We start from the raw sequence: 17,217 nt of genomic DNA, 5'->3' as shown, positions 1-17,217 counted from the left end.
ATGAAACATCAAACTGTGAGTCTGTTAAGTAGAAGCACACAGAACACTGCACATTATCTTCGGCACGTCGAAGTGTGTGTTGTGCTTGGGAATTGCAGCTCTTAGGATGGGGGCTTGTGGATTCTGTCTTATTCTTGTGTGTTACTTCATGGAGTTGTGTGGCTGTGGATGGAATTCTGTAGTTCTGTTATTCCTGTGTGTTACTTTATGGAATTTTGTGCCTGTGGATGGAATTCTGTTATTCTTGTGTGATACTTTATGAAATTGTGTGGCTGTGGGTGGGATTCTGGAACTGTTTTTCTTGTGTCTTGCTTTATGAAGTTGTACAGGTATTGATACTGTCGGTGTTCTAGAAGCGTAGGTATGAGAATTTTTGATGGTATGAAATGCAAGTTTGGGGAGTGAATCAATGTCAAAACACGTTCCAGAGTCAGTGGAGCCTGCACAAGAGAAATTTGTGTCATATCTGATATTTCTTCTGCAAGGGCCCTGTTAGGGGAATGGTTGACATGGCATTTATTGAAGAGAAAACATAAAGAGGGGAATTGTAGGTACTCAGCTGGTGGTGATTGGGAGTGGGGCTGATCCCTAATTAATCCCTAATTGATCCCTAATGGGCTGCAGCTGTGCAGCACAGGTGAATGCTATTGAAGGTGAGGAGCCATGGAGTGCCCAGGGGTGCTGCCCAACCCTGCAGGGAGCAGAGGGCACACAGGGGCACCTGCACAACAGCAGGGCACTGAAGGGGGCTGAAGAGGAATAAGCAGCAGGTGCCTGAAGCCTCCTTGGGTGTCATTGTGGCTCTGCCTTTGCCCTGATATTAGGTGAGCTGTGTGAAGCTTGTGAGTGTTTAAGATAAAGGGACAGTGTTTGATTGTAATCCAAATGATTAATTTTGTATTAGTTTACAGAGATTTCTTGGGACTCTGATTTAGTTGAAGAGTCATATGCTATTTTAGTGTTTTCTCTAACAGATTCTCTGAATGTGGCCACCAGTAAGGTGTGTTGACATAATTATCTGCATGTATGTTCATGGCTTTGTATTTCTTTTTGGATTTATTTGCTTGTAGTGAAATAAAATGAACTAGTGGGCTTAGAACCCCTAAATAGAATGAGGCCCTTGCTATAGCTTATCCATACCATTGTAAAGACAATTCTGTCCTAATTAATTACAGCAAAAGGTTAAGGCAAGATAGCTGCTGAATGCACATATTGGCCCAAGTTCAATCCACATAATGATTCTGCTAAAGAAGAGAAATAAAGTTTGGATTTTTTCCAACAAGGTATCAACTATACTATAAAATGGGCTGGCCTTGTAACATAATTTCAGATTGTGTGCCACAGAAGGCTATAATTTTATGCTGTTGTGGCAAATAACTTACCCCATTCCTTCTCAGATTTTAGAAGATAAAATCATGGCACTAGAGTAACTGGTTTAAAGGGTTGATAGCAATGGTTGATTTCCACTGGTCTGAAGGGATTTCTCTCTCTGTTAGGATATCTGTGCCAGGCTGGGCATAGCTCACAGTGCACTGGGGGAGGCAGTGGCAGATCTGTAGGATGGGTTGGGGGTCTGGCTGAGCTGGAGTTCATGTCCCCACAGCAATCCTCGCAGTGCTGTGCTTTGCATTGCTGGCTGGAAAGGTAACAAAACTGCAAAACCATTTCCATGCCAGATGCAGGAAACAAAGATGAAAGGGGGATGGGATGGCAGGTGAGGCTGCAGCTGTGACTGGGCACAGTATGATGCCTCTGCTGCATTATTTATTTCACTCAATATCGAAGTTTATGCACTGGGAGAAGGGAGTTCCTGTGCCCACCCAGCACTTTCTGCTCTGCCACTCTGTGTAAGCAGTTTGTCAGAGGTGTCCCAAGCCAAATGTGCATGCCAAGAGCTTGTGGTGCCCTCAGCAGCAGAATCTGGGCAGGGATATTTATAGAGCTAAGTGCCAAAGCTGCTGCACTGATCCACAGATGAACACTGGAGTTTCTGGCTGGCTCTTTGTAGTGTTCCAGCCCATTGCAGCTGACATAACCTGTGTGGAACCTCCTTGTACCTACTTTAAACTCAAATGCCTTTCAGACCTTGGCTCTGTTTCATATCCAAGTTCTTCTCAGGAAGGAGAATGTTACAGAAAACTTAATTTCATTCTTGGTGGAGGGAAAGTGGGTAATATAACCCAAATTAATTTAGGAAGAATGTATTTTCATGCTGCTTTAATCAGCTACTTATACAAAATGTTACAGAAAACTTAATTCGAAGAAACTCTAGGATTTAGGTGCTGCTGCTGCTATTTTTTTTTTTTCTTAACTGGGTTTTTAGGCTGATGTTATTCTTGATTTATTTGTACAGTTCATGCTTAAATGCTGACCAGGGAAGTATTTTTGCTTCTGTGTTAGGCTGAACAGCTTTAAAAATTGAAAATATTTTATGTAATTTCCTGAATGTAGTGGATGTTCTGATCATGTTTCACAAGATTCCAACATAAACAGATCTTTGAAAAAAGAACTCCATACTTTTTTGTTATTTCAGGTGGTCTGGGTGTGTTCCTCCTATGTAAAATTGTTAGGGTTCTTCTAATATTGCTTCAAAGGTGTAAGATTTCGGGATTAAAGTGCTTAAACAGGAGTAAGGATAATAAGCTTCAACTTGGTGCCTTTCAAAACTATTGAAAAGTGTCATTGCTGCTTACCTTTAAGCCTTTGAGACTTTTGAGGCATAATCATCTTGTAAAACAGTTTAAATGGTTGGTACAGCCCCTTAAAATGTTCATCTGCTTCATGCCTAGTTAAGTTAGACCAGTGATTTGTTGTTCATGCATTGTCCTTGTCAATAGATTCACAGAATTTGACCTCTCTCCTCTTGAAACCTTTGGCATTCCTCTTGCAATGGTTGTGGTTTTTCTAAAATAGCTTACAGGTAAGAGTAATTCCAGAGCCAGTGGCCTAGAAAATAAGATCTGTGAGTTTCAGTCTCTGATCCATGAACTTCTACTTGTAGCCTCAAAATAAAATACTTTCAGCAGAAGGATTAAAGAGCTGAGGTAATATGTTGTCTCACCTGAGCACCATGGGTGAAATTAATGAAAATAGCAAGGTGACTGTAGAGAGATACTGTTCTGATTTTTTTTTCCAGAAGGTCTGTGAAAAATCTTTTAATCATATTTATGATTTTTTTTAAATTGTGTGTTAAATGCTGAGTGGACAATATTTTAGTCTTTGGCTCTCTGTGGGAAATTTTAGGTTGGGTTTGGATGCAGTTTGAATGGTATTTCAGGGAAGTGATATTTCAATGGAAATACCTGAGGTGGGGAAATGATGATGCTAGTGAAAATGATCCTGATGCTAAAACATTGTTTTTACAAGTGTGTCCCTTGGTGTCTGAGTTAAGCTTTTGCTGCACACAGCTGGTTGGCAGGACATGGACGTGTGGATGGTAAATCATGTTTGTGCCCTGCACTTGTGTTTCCTGTGTGCTCCGCAGAGAGGCTGGCTAGGAAGAGAAACATTTAATTGGCATTTTGACTTCACAAGTATTGCAATACTCTGCTACTGTTTGCTTTTAATTTTGCATGTGTTCAGTTGTAAACTTTGTGCAATTCCTGTACGAGGAGGATTTATGGTCTAGACTTGCTAGACCAAATCACTGGGAAGCAAAAGACACACCTCATGAGCTGATATGATCTACAAAGCCTGTCTGGGGATTGGTTTGTTCTCTCCTGCCTGCTAATACTGTGAAGCATTTTTGTTCTGTTTTATCTTGGACTTTTGCATGAGTAGAAACATATATGAAATTACTTTTTTTATTTGCATAGAGATTTCATACATACTTCTCTCATAGTCTTAATATGTGTGTGTATTTAAATGTATGAAAAACATTTGGCTAAGTTTTAGTATTACTTCAGTTTCTTAGCACAAAGGGGAAGTAAATTGAATTTTCATGAGCTTTTGAATTATGTTCTCAAAAGAGAATTCTTGTCTAGCTGTGCATCGTTCACAGAATTACACAGTATGCTCTTTAATTAGCACTGAGACAATATATAATGGGTGAAAAATGCTGCCTTGTAATGAAATCACACAACTTGATTTAAAATTCACAAGTTATATATCTGCATCTTTGCTAGATCAAGGACATGTTGAGTAACTTCCCTCTGCCAAAGTTACAGCATGTCTGAAAGGTGCTAGCTTTCATAAATGGCACATTGGCTTGCCAGGTGCAGAGCACATGTGTGCATTTCCAGGGTGTAGGAGGCTGGGCTGCTCTGCACAGCCCTGTGAGGGGAGATTCCATTGTCTGAAACAATCTGGCTTTTTGGTAGTGGCTGCCATGTGAAGGAGTGCTTGAGTGCTCCAGTGATACATCTCCGTGGAAGGCACTGTCTCGAGCAAATGCAATTAAATATTATCTAGGAACCAGATCATGACCTGTTTTCCATGACTTTGGTTTGATTTTGTTTCTTTCTTTGCTGCCATGTTGTTGGTGTTGATTATGATTAAAGGCGTGCTCTGCTAGGCAACTAAATCCAATTGGAAATGTGAACTTTTAAAAATAATATACTAAGAACTTACCTGGTAGAGCATAAACCAAGTTCAAACAATGTCTGGAACTAACATTAAAAGGCAGAAGTGATTGCCCTTTCAAAAACAAAGCCCCAGAAAAAACCTTGGCAGTAAAGTAAATTATAACTAATTATGTGTGTGCTATACCACACAAATAATTGCTATGTACAGGGAAGTCATTACTTAAAGTTTTCCTCTCTACTCCCAGTTACAAAAGATAACTTTTAGATTACTTTTCTGCACTTTAAGTCCACCCCAGATTGCCTCAGTAGTTTTTTAGGGGAATCAAAAGCAAAAACCAGAAGACAAAAAACCAGCAGCAGCTCAACCAGTCTAATATGAAACCTTGACTCAGGGCAGCTCGAGGCAGAGTTTGTAATCCAGCTTTCTGGATAAACGAGTTCTCCCTGTTGCTGGAGAAGGGAGGGGAGGGATGAGAGCCTGTCACAGATTTCAAATGTAGCTGGATTTGTAACATCACTGCTTGCAGTGCTCTGTTCTCTCAAGAGTGCTTTTAAAGGCTGGGTTTTTTTTCCCTTGGGTAGTGAGTTTACAATGTGTGGCAAAATGGGTAGATTTTTGAGAAGTTGCTCAGCAGTGTAAATCTGATGAGCCTTTCCTAAAATTTCTCTCAAGAAATTGGAGGGAAAGGGAAAATAAAAGTTACTTGGGTTGGCTTTCATCTTGCCTAGCTCCAGCCGCCTGCCTTGTGAGCTGCTCCCACTGTGTCTGTACCTGGAGTCCCCGCTGGCAGGCTCAGGCTGCAGCAGTGCTTTTGGGAAAGGCAGATGAATGATGGAAGTGTGTGGATTCCCCATGCTGTGCCACTGCTCTTCTGGAGGTGTCTGCTGCTTCACCAGCCCCACGGGGCCAGCCTGTGCCTTTGCAGCCCATGGCTTCTGTAGCAGCTGCTGGGTCTTGAGATGAGCCGTGTCTGTCGCAGTCACTGTCACAGCTGCCTTCTGAGCCTTACCTGGGGTAGTCTTTCCTTAACAATCCTGGGTTTAATCCCACTTCCATTAAAAGCAAGCAAAGAATGAACTCTAAAGCTGCTGTGAAAATCAAGGAAGGTTTATTGTTGTGATTTGTAAACTACTGTTCCAGCAGTTTACTGTGCATCAACTAATGCTTGTTGTGCTTTTTGGTAAGCAGCCCTGCCGGCCAATCAAAACTCAATTTCTGTTTGTGTGGGTTCCAGTTCCTCCCAGACATAAGTTGCCCCTGTCTGTCGGATTTCAGTTGTTAGTGTCTCATAGTTAATTTAACTCTGTCAGATGGAGAAAACTGGGAAACTCAGAAATTAAAAAGACAAATTTTGTCTATGTGGCTGTGTAGGTTTTGCGTAGGACAGAGTCACCAGGAGCACGAGGATCCTCAGTGCTGAGGAGTCTCCAGTGTCACTTGAGCAGGACCAGAATGGGTCACAGAGCAATGGACAGTGTGGCTTGTGCATCTGCTCCCCAGCAGCGTTGCCTGCCGCAACAAAACAAACAACAGCAAAAAATAATACTCATGAAATTTTACTCTGTTAAATTAAACTCCCTGCAAATCGTCTGGAAGATGATTTTTGTGAAGAAGCCTGTAGGAGACTTCTGGAGCCTGTGCAGTTGAGAGTGGTGAGGTGGGGAATTGAGGGTATGCTTAAATTTTCAGAGTGCTGGGTAGTAATGATACTGCAGTACTGGAGATTGTGGTGTGTGGAAAAAAAACACGATCTTCTAAACTAAATCTAATTAATGTACTTTAAAAATCTGTTCTTTCATGACAGTGAAATATCCAGTATATAACCTTTGATTTTGTGTTCACTGTCACTCAGCCTGTGACTCACTAATGCTCCTCCTTACCTAACTCTCTTTTCTCCTCCTCTCCAGAAGCTGTGCAAACACCTTTTTAAATACAGGCATGTTGCAACTAGTGGGATGTTTAGAAATTTCTGAAAAATTCTGGCTGGGGAGTTTCTGGCTGGATTGTAACACAAGATATTTGTAAAAAAAGTAATTTCATATGTAAAAATAACTAATGATAGAATCCTAATCAGTGTGAGGCAGAAAATCTCTTAGATAGCTGAAGTCAGTCTGAACTCAATATTTATAGGATTCCCATGCTTTTTAATCCAAAATGTTCTCACAACATCACAAAAAGCAAAGTTTAAATACCAAGAAATCTGAAAATACCCGATCAAACGTAAGCAATTAAAACCTAAGCAGAGTCCTAAACCAAGAATGTGTGGCCAGAAAAACAGCCAGCATATGGGTAATGCAAGGTCTGCCTACATGTCAGCAGACAGGGAAAACACCTATTTTACCCCTGAAGCTGTTGAAGGAAAAAAATAAATCCTTGTACTATTTCTCCTACTTTAAAGATTATATTTTTCTAAGTGAAAGATAGGGAAATATGAATGTGAAGTATATGCTATTTATTGTGTACAAAAGTGAATACTATTTATTTTAGGTTGAAAAAAAGAGAAATTGATAAAGAAAATGACATAAATCGGTGAATCTGACCTAAATTTTCAATTTCAAGGTGTTTGAACGTTTCTTATAATTTCCAAACATTGCAACTTAGTGATCCTGTTACAAAACACTGATCAATTTCTTTTTATCCTCAATTTTTTGTTGTGTTCCTTTGATAATTTCAGCTTCAGTTTGAAGGAGTACGTTTCTGTTTCTCCAGCCTTATTCCTGTGTTGGTGTCACATCTTTCCTACGTCATTTTCCACATACATTTTCCTGGCAGAACATGAAGGGATCTGCTCTGAACTAATCTTCTTTATTTTGTGAGCACCAAGAAGCAGTTCTGATGTATTTGAAGCTGACGATGGCAAATTTTTTGAACTGTGTTTGCCAGGGCCATAGGGAGAAAAATTATTTTGATCTTTTTATTGAATCAGGAATTAAGTAATTCCAGATTATTGTTATACTTTGTCAACAAAGTTGTGGAAAGCTTGTGTTTCCTTCAGAAAGGATGGTTTAGACGTGCTGTGCCATGGGGCTCATCCCAGTGTCTGAACTGTAATTTAAATGCAGTGCCAGGTTTGTGTTTGATGGGCAGGACTCGATCCCAGATCTGCACTTGGGCAAAGGCAGTGTGCTTGATTTCTCTGAGCTGGTGTGACACGTTTGTGTTTGATGGGCAGGACTCGATCCCAGATCTGCACTTGGGCTTGATTTCTCTGAGCTCTTGGCTAAAGCCAGCACCTGATACAAGCCCAGAGCACTGCAGTGGGATCCTGCACCAGGAGGGTTTTGGGGCAGGCAGTTCTTTCCCTGGGAGCTGTCAGAACTGGAAATGCACAGGGAAAAGTCCTGAGGTAATAATTGACCTGCAGCCGTGGTCCCACAGACTGCCTGCATCTCATAACTAAACCAGCTCTGCTGAGTTTACATAACACACAACAATTCTGCTTGCAGTTTGTCTTTCCCTCGCTAGATGTCTTTGTGCTCTGTAATATCCTGGACACGGTATGATCCTTGCTAAACCAAGTCTTGAAAAAGAGCTGGAGACAAGACATAAAAAACATAATTGGCAAACCTCCTGTTCCCCCACCCCTGCATTTGAGAACCTTCTCTGGATTTAGGTACCTAAAATGTACATATATAGAATTACTATATAGTACATAATGATACCCTATAGCACTAATTTTGCTTTTTAAGAAGGGATGGGCACTTTTGAATCTGAGAACAATTCTACCAAACAAAACAATCCTAGCATCAATTAAATGTCTGTGGTGTTTGCCCAGTTATTGACTCCAGTAGAAGGTGATGTTACTGTTCCCATTAACCTTAGTTTTTTACAGTATGGAATTGTTCAAGTTGATTTAAGTAATAAGAAGATTGTGAAGCAAATAATTAAAATATCACTTATCAGTGCATTGGGAAAATAGCAAGGAGTTTGGCTCTAAAGACATTTTCAATCTATTGTGTTTAGATTAAAATTATGGTGGCAATGAATGGGATTTTTCTTTGATTTAGTTGAATTCTGAGCCCAGATACATCTCTAGGTTCTCTTATTGCTGGAAGCTCATTCTCCTCAAGTGCTTTGGAATGCAAATGTTTCATCTTTGGGACACCTCATACCTTTCAGGCCTTCTCTCCTGCAGTTGACTTCTGAACCTCCTAATAATATTTTATCTCCTCTTTCTCCTGTTCCAGGTAAGCCCTGATAGCCCAGGCAGGGTATAGGAAGGCAGGGGAAGAAAAGGACTTTTCTCCTGTTGTCCCTAGGCCAGTGCAAGGGAGGGGTGCAGCAATTAATGTGCAGCACATTAATTCTGAGATATCAGCTACTCTGGCATGGTCTGAGCTGCATGTGTGCTCAGATGCTGCTGTGGGCTTCCTTTGCATTCCTATTTCAGGGAACTAGTACGCTTCCTGTAGATATTCCCTATGAATGAACTTTTGTGTTGGTGTATGTGCTTTAAAATACTTCTCCAGGTTCCTTCAGATTAAGGAGGCAACTTCTGAACTCTGTGGAGGGTTCCTCTCACTAGGTGCTTAAATCTTCATCTGTATGTTTTAATCTAATCAAAGCAGAAAGAGAGCTTATGTTTAATTACATTGTTAGAGGCTTGATTTTCACAAAATATTTCAAAAACTGTTGTGGGAAGACTAAACTGCTATGGAAAGCAAAAATGTGACCTTACTGTTCTTTCTGTTGCTGAATATTTGTGACTGGCTGAAATATTTACAAAAGAGTGAATCTGCACATCTAAAGAGGTTCCAAATATGAAAAGCAGCAGAGGGGAGCTGTTCAATGTCTGGCAAAGGCTCTGGCTGTATTTTCTATATCAATATACACACGAAATACAAAAAATTATACTCCATGTGTTAAGTCTGTATGGTGCAGAGGAGATGTCAGATTCATTCTACATTTTTACATGTCTCATTAGACTGCAAACATCCAGGCTCCGTTTGGTTTTGTTTGTTAATAGAGTCGTTGTGCATCTGCATTTTTGTTAATTTTTATTTCATAGGCTATAGCTGTAATCAGAATTATTGTGAAGAGTAGCACTGTTATTTGCTGCCCTCTAGCACTTGTTGAAGTATCAGATGACTGCAGGAGAAATTTTCTGAATTATCCTATTTCAGTGTCTGAAGCCAGGCCAATTTTTGAGACAGGAAGCTCGAGCTATTTTTAGAAAGAGGGCACAGTATACAGAGGAGTTACAATATTTTGTTGAAATCATAAATGACAGCGTTTAAAATCTTGTGCGGGTAAAACTTCCTGGGCGTTATAGCTTAGAGGTGACAGTGGTGGTAGTAGGTTGACAGACTTGATCTTAAAGGACTTTTCCAGCCTTGGTGGTTCTAAAATTCAGTGCTCTGAATTAAGGCCCTTTAGCTCAAGCCCTGAATTAAACCTGAGTGTTAAAAACTGAGGATCAGCAAAGCTTATGCTTCTTGTTCTGTTTTGTACTTCATCAGGATTCAAAAAGCAAGTGAATACAGCACAAGGGAACATCTTTTTTGAAACTGAGGATGTTGATCTTGGTTCAGTTTCCTCTCCCAGTTTGTACAAGTGTTTGTGCATTACTTGGTGGTTTGAAAGGGTGGGACAGTAGGCAGATGAAGAGAGATTTTTTTTTTTTTGAAAGATCACGATAATCCTTTGTGTCATAGGAATGGGCAGATGTCAGAGCTGAAGGATTTCTGTCCTGATCATTTTAAATTATTGGACTTGTCATTACAATTTAATACTTTAGAAGAAAGACTTTGCAGCAACTGTTCTTTTTCCTGCCTGCAGAGTTACATTTCTGCAAAATAACATTTTACAATGTTGTAATGAGAGCATTATGGATGCTGCCAACAGCAGAGAGAGTACAGGGTGGTGAAACAGTCTATTGGTACAAGCTGAATTCACTTGGGGCCAGCCCTGTTTGAACCACTCTCCATCCCCTGTGTTCATCTTCTCTCTTGTGGCTGTAACAAACAAAATAAATCAGTGTTCTGGATGAATGATAATAAAACCCCAAACAACAGAAATAGAAGCATCCCTGTTACAGTGAGAAACATCCGCTTCCATGGATTCGGATTTTAAATAAGGTCCTGCAAGGGAAGTGTATCTTGATGTGGTTCTGTTTGTGAGGCCTGGGACAAGTGGTGATTCATATTTTTCATCTGCTCCTTTCCATCTCTGCTGGTGCTCAGTGAGTCTGGGCAGAGCAAAGGCTGGGCTCTGCCCAGCAGGATTTCTGGCAGAAGTGGACCTGGAGGAAGTAGCACAGAGGAGTAGGATCCCATACCAAAATCAACTGCTGGAACAGTTCATGCTCTGGCCATTCTGTCCCATCTATGTGCAGGAATTTACTTCATGTTTGACTTTTTCTTTTCCCTATGGTCTGGCTGCCACATCTCACTTTGTTGTCAAAACTGTTTTTTTCAAAAAAATGCTTATTTCAGTAACTGTTTGTCCAGTAGGGAATGGCAAACTGCACAATTTTGGTATTTTTTACCTATTGATTTGGCCACCTCTGCCAAGATCTTTGTTAGCTTCTGCTGCAGGAGGCCTGTAAGGATGGGCATACAAGGATGTCTGTACTCCTATGAGGAGTGAGAGAGAAAACGACTGTAAATAGTTCTTGTAATGCTCCTCTCTTTACTCCAATGAAACTAAGTAAAGGTCTGTTCACTCATTAAGAAAATCTGGTCTGGGTTGCTGCCAGCTGTAGAAGAACTTTCAGCTGCAAGGGGATCAGGATTTTCCTCCCCTGTTTTTTCCTTTCCTGGTGTCACAGTTGCACAGCCTGGTAAAAATCTTTCACAGGAAACACCTCTGTTAATTCCTGGGCAAACCTGAATATGCTTTCTTTGGAGTGAAGGTGACATGTCTGCAGTTTGATTTTGTAACTCGAGTGTTTAGGCTGGATTGAGGGCAGCATTTATACTAATGTAAATACTATAGTACTTAAGCTATTATACTAAAGGTTGCACAGAGTTTTAGCTCAGCTCATAGCAGTAACAGCTACTGAACCTCCTGAGTGACTGTACATGTAATTTGGGTAATTTTGCAGGGGGCTGTTACCCAACAAAGCTGCCAAAGCTTTGTTGCCTGAAGTTACAGTTTATTGGCATTTCCTGGAGCCTTTAGCTTCACAAAAGTCACTATTTTGTGTCAGTAGGTATACTGGTGGCATAATGCCCTGCATATATGGCTCTAAATGAAGGGCTCTGATATCTTTGTCAGCAGCAACATAATCTGTGTGTTTGGTTAGCAGTAATTTGTAGAGCTACAAGTGCTCAGTTTCTACAGGGATGATCAGAGCGTAACTGATTGAGATTGTTATTATTTAAGGGCTGGGTGCAGATCTGAGCAGGCTGGTAACACCTCTGTAAGAAACTTCTTGTTGAATTGCCATATATATTTTAAATAAAAATTTGTGCCCTGGTACTTTGAGGTCAGCCTGATAACTCCGTGTTTAAAGAGGTTTAGAACAGAAAATCCACTCATGCACCTTCCTTCCTTTTTGAGTGGAAATGTAGTAGGAGATAGAGGCAATGTCTGCAGCCATTGAAACTGCCTGCTTAAATTGGTTTTGACCATATAAGCTAATGAAGTTCAACTGTGACCTTTTTAAATTTTGTTCCAAATGTAAAGGAGTTTCTGGCATCTGAAGCAAGTCCATGAAGTTCTAAATCCAGGCTCAGGAGACTGAGATCCTCTGAACTACAATAAACGAGCAGTATGCCCCATGTAGGATGTGATTTTGAGCTGTTTGCTTCAGTCCCAGGTTCAGAAGGTCAGACATGGCCACAGCCTCCCCTGTTATTTTGGGCTCTCGTGTGTTATGGTTGACTGATCACATGGATTTTGGTTTCAGTTCTTTTTCCATGGCTTCGGCTTTTGAGAGGAGACACATTTCAAGAAAAATCCAACAAGTTGTAAAGTTCACAAAGACTGAGGACAGTGATTGCTTTTAGACTGGAGTAATTGAAAGGACTGGGATTGTTTAATCTCAATATAGTGTGTCCAAGTTTTGGGTAATGGAAAGAGCAGTTGGTTGTTGGGTGAAGGAGCCACAAAGAAAATAGAGGCACTTAGGGTCATAACAGCCTTGCTTAAACCAGCTGTTGCTAAACTAGTCAGAATTTAGAGGCAAACAAAACAAAAAATGGAGAAATGGTGCTCTTGTTTAAGTGAAGTCCAGGAATTAGTTTGATAAATAACATAAGGAGTGGAAGAGGGATTCCTTTCTACTGAAGGTGCTGACCCTTTCATTGCCAGCTGTGGCTCAAAATTTAAACTGGTGTTTTCCTTGTTTCTGTAGTTTTCACTGTAAGAAGTTTTTCCTATCACCTTTCCACTCAGTAAATGTAGGCACCCTTTGTTTAAAGAGTGCTTGAGGATAGAGTAAAAATTTCAAGGACTTAATTTCAAAATGTATAAGGCTGTTAAATGATCAAATATTGGTGGTGCTGAAAGGAGTGTGTGTCTTTGTTTCACAGTACTGAAAACTTGCCTGTGGGCTCATGGATGGCCATCTAAATAATGTGCTAAGATTTTCAAAATCAGAAACTGCTCAGTACTTGAGAAAATTGATTTATCTTGGACTCATTCCTAAAAGCGTTTTTGAAAACAGGACGAAATGCCAGAATGAAAGTACATTTTGTGTTGCTGTGGATTGGTAGAAACTCAGGCTGCTGATGTAGAAATACTAGAAGGCAAGGGAGACCTGAGGCAATGTGCTGAAGTCACAGAGAATAGTGTTACATAATGCACAGGGATGCAGGGAATGTGCAGCTCTTCAAGGAGCTGTGGGTGTGGAGGCCTGGAACCCTGGAGAATGTGGCAGGATTTAATTAAACTTTTCAGTCTCTGCAAATAAACTGCTCAGCACTGGTTTGATGCTGCAGTCCCAGCACTTGTGGCTGGTTTGGGTTTGGATCTCACAGGGATGCACCTCAAGGTCGATGGAGGACTGAAACCCTCAGTGAGAAGCTGCAGAGTAAGACTTTGGGGAGGGTCCCTCTCCACCATCTCCTGCGTGTCCTTGGCTGCTTGTTCCTCACTTTGTTACTCTTTTGGTGCAACTGGTTCTGTTTAAATACAGATGAAAATACAAAGAGCTGAGATTTGCCCATCTTTTTTCACAGACTTGCCTCTTTTCTCACCGTTACTCTAACTCAAATTTGATTAAAGAATGCATTAGTTTGGTGAGGTGGAGTTATCATACTTGCAGGAGTTTGGATGTGTGATAATTGCTGTTTACAATACAAATAACAAGTTTTTTAAGACATCTTACTTAGTTGGGGTTTTTTTTGGTGCACTAATCTTAAAATTTCTAGAGTACAATTAAACATAATGTGCTTCTCTGCTCCAGGGAAAAGCACAACAGAGATAATGTGACACGTCTCCTGTTACAGCTCTGGCCTCTCTCATTACAGTACCAGATTGAAACAAGAGATAAAAATGTTGATATTCTGGTGGAATATAGGCACATTCTTACTTTCTTTTTACAGCAAACCCAACTTGGATGTGTTCCTTTGCAATTCTCAGTTCTGTTCCTTGCTGGAATGTGTCACCACCAGAGGGTGGCATCATTACTGGGTTTGTGGAAGTCAGAAACACTGGCTTTGAGCACTTATTTCACCTTTCACTATTCCAGTGTGGAGCAGCCCAGAGGAGGAGCAGGCACTGAGCAGCGCTGGCCAAAATGCACCACGGTGCCACGGGCAGTGTTTGGGTAGTGCTGATGAGCCTGACGGTGAAGCAAGGGATTACAGCTGGAAACATCCTCTAGCCTTGCTTTCTAAGCCTGCCAGCAGAAACAGGAATGTGTTTTTCGTTGGGTTTGAGGGTGCTTTTGGTTTTGTTTTTTATGTATTTCTGCACAGGGTTGCCTGTGCAAGGACTCAGCTGAGCGGTTTAACCGAGGCCCCATGAGAATGGATTTCACTCTGCTCTGGCTCACCCAGGGACTGGAGTTCAAGAAGTTCAGGAGAAGCACAGAGGAGGTATTCTCGTGTGTGCATGGCCAGGTGCCTTGGGCAGGCCCAGATGAGCTGGGGAGGACAGGGAACCTCCTTGTTAGTAACAGAAAACCTGCTATTATCAGTCAAAACCAAGATACAGGTCTCCAGGGAGCAGGAAGGTAAAAGCAGCATCACATTCATTAAAAAGCATCCACCCTCTGCTTGTTTCCTGCTTAAAAGTGGGAAGTGTGAAAATACTTTCTCTTGTTTTCTCCAGTGTATTTTGCTAACTGAAGCAGATTCAAAAAAAAAATTTTTTCCTGTCTTTTGCTATACTTTTTTTTACCTTCAGAAGTTTCACCAAAAATCAAACACAAAAAGACAAAGGGAGAAGATAAATACCATCCTATCTTGTCACACCTTTCTTCTATTTCTGGAAAAAAATGTGCCTATGTAATGAGTTTCCTTAAAGTGAACTTTCTTTAGTGTTTATTTGCAGTGGGTGAGAAGAGGATTACAGAGCTTTCTGTGGCTACAAGTGTCCAGAATGGAAAAAAAAAACCAAAAAAAAAAAACCCAAAAAAACCCAAAACCCCAGAATAAAAGCAACTTAAATTCCTAGAAATCACTGAGTTTTAGATTTCATCCTTAACTTGGATCCACTGAACAAAGAATTTGTACCCTTTTAAATTCTGTTGAGGCATGAGGTTGTTTTGCTGGAGCTTTACTTATGCCTCAGTAAGGCAGTGGAATTATTCAGGCTGGAATAAGCATTGTCCACAAGTGCACAGCACCAGATCTCACAGTGCTGTTCACTTACCTTAGGAAATCTGGAATTTGGATAATCAAGATATTTGCAGCTCTGGTTTCCTTCAAGACACTGGTTGTAGGTATTGCTATAGGGACCATGTTTGAAATATTGAATTATTTCAGTAGTGGGAATTTTAAAGATCAGTTTTGCTGTAGAAGTTGAATCTTTGTCTAGAGATTTGGGGGTTTAAGTACATAAGGTAGTAGCTATTTTAATGTTTAGTGTGAGATGTTCTACAGTCAAAACCATCTTTTCATTTGTGTTCAGATAATAAGAGAAATATCCTTTTTCTTTGTGCACAAGAGAAAGCATTAAGGCTAAAAAGAATTGGCCAGATTATGACTTAAACCTCAACTTCTGCTGTCTTGGAAACCCTGGGTTAACAGGGGACCAGCAGGCACCAGTGCACCTCAGAGCAGCCTTTACTGCCTGAGAAGCAGTGTTTGGAATAGCTCCTTTCATTTCTGTGATTGTGCTGTATGGCTGTGTGGGTTGGGTGGCACTCAGGGTTTGTCCCGTATTCCACTTGGCTGTCAGGAATCCCCTTCTGTGTCTCAGGCTTGGTTTGGGTGTGGTGTGGCAGGAGATGCAGCAGTGCCCCTGCAGAGCCTGGTGCCCTCCCTGCAGCCCTGGCTGCTGGAAACGCTCCTGGGAATGGCCCTGCTGTGTTACTCCTTTGTTTTGTGTGAACTGTGGGCTCTGTCTGTTCACAATTCTCCTGACAAAGTGAGTAAATTCACTGAAGTGGAATTGTTGCCAAGAAAGATTCAGGTATCTGAGGCTCCTGCTGTACGGATTTGGGGTTAAGAAAAAATATGTCCTTTGACATGCCAGTTTTAATGCTTTCTCTTTTTTCCATTCCACTGCTGAAATGCAGCTTTCACTTGGATGAAGGAGGTGAAAATCTAATGGAAACATTTCAGAAGGATGGAAAGCAAAACTGCTCTCCCCAGGCACTCTGTTCTGCTGCAAATACTCAGTCTGTGCACACTCTTCCCTCCAGACTTCAACTCCTTTTGTGGTGAGGAAAAATGTTTGTGCTGTTAAATTCTGCCAGGTTAGGAAAACTGTTTCCCTTGCTGCTCCCCCATGACTGTGCAGCCCTTGTTGGAGCGTGGATGGTGCTGGGATGGCAGCCAGGACTGAGGAATTCCGAGGGGCTCTGCTGCAGTGGCCTGGCAAAGGAGCTGCTCTGAGATGCCTTTGTCTGGCTGCCATCAATGTGCCTCTGTTTGCCAGGATAATTGCCCAGTCAATGCTAACTGGGGGGATAATTATATAAAGCTCGTGTCCACTGTAAACAGGAAACAATATGCTTTGTTTATCTTTGCTAGCCATGAGGTTCCCTTCTGTCAGCCTGCTAGGACTGGCTGGTAATGATTTGCTGGCAGAGAATATGGGGTGACAAATTGACATAAGGGGCATGGCATCAAAACCTAATCTCCCTTATTATTCAGATGAAATCTCTGGTTTTAAGGCCTAATTGAAAGGCTGAGAGAATTGGTTTTTTTCAGCCTGTATTAGAGAAGGCTCCAAGGGGAGCCTCCCAGTACCTGAAGGGAGCCTCCAGGGAAGATGGGGTGTCTAAGCAGGGCATGCAGGGACAGAGCAGGGATGAAGGGCTTCCAGCTGAGAGAAAGCAGGTTTGGGTTACATATATGGAAAGGATTCTTGACTCAGAGGGTGGTGAGGCAGGTTGCCCAGAGAATTTGAGGCTGTCCCATCCATGGAAGTGCTGAAGGTTGGGTTGGGAGGGAGCTCTGAGCAACCTGGTCTGGTTCAAGGTATCCCTGTGCACGGCAGGGGGGTTGGAAGTGTGGTTCCCTTCCAACCCAGGCTATTCTACGATTTTGTGATTACTACAAAGTAGATCATGTCCTATATCTACAGCTGTTCAGCTGTTTTTTCTATCTTGGAAACATATAGTTCCAGAAGTTC

This window comes from Passer montanus, unplaced genomic scaffold (genome assembly GCF_014805655.1).
Source record: "Passer montanus isolate IOZ18808 unplaced genomic scaffold, ASM1480565v1 scaffold54, whole genome shotgun sequence".
Taxonomy (NCBI): domain Eukaryota; kingdom Metazoa; phylum Chordata; class Aves; order Passeriformes; family Passeridae; genus Passer; species Passer montanus.
The sequence above is the reverse complement of the archived record's forward strand: the minus strand, read 5'-3'. Positions refer to the sequence as shown.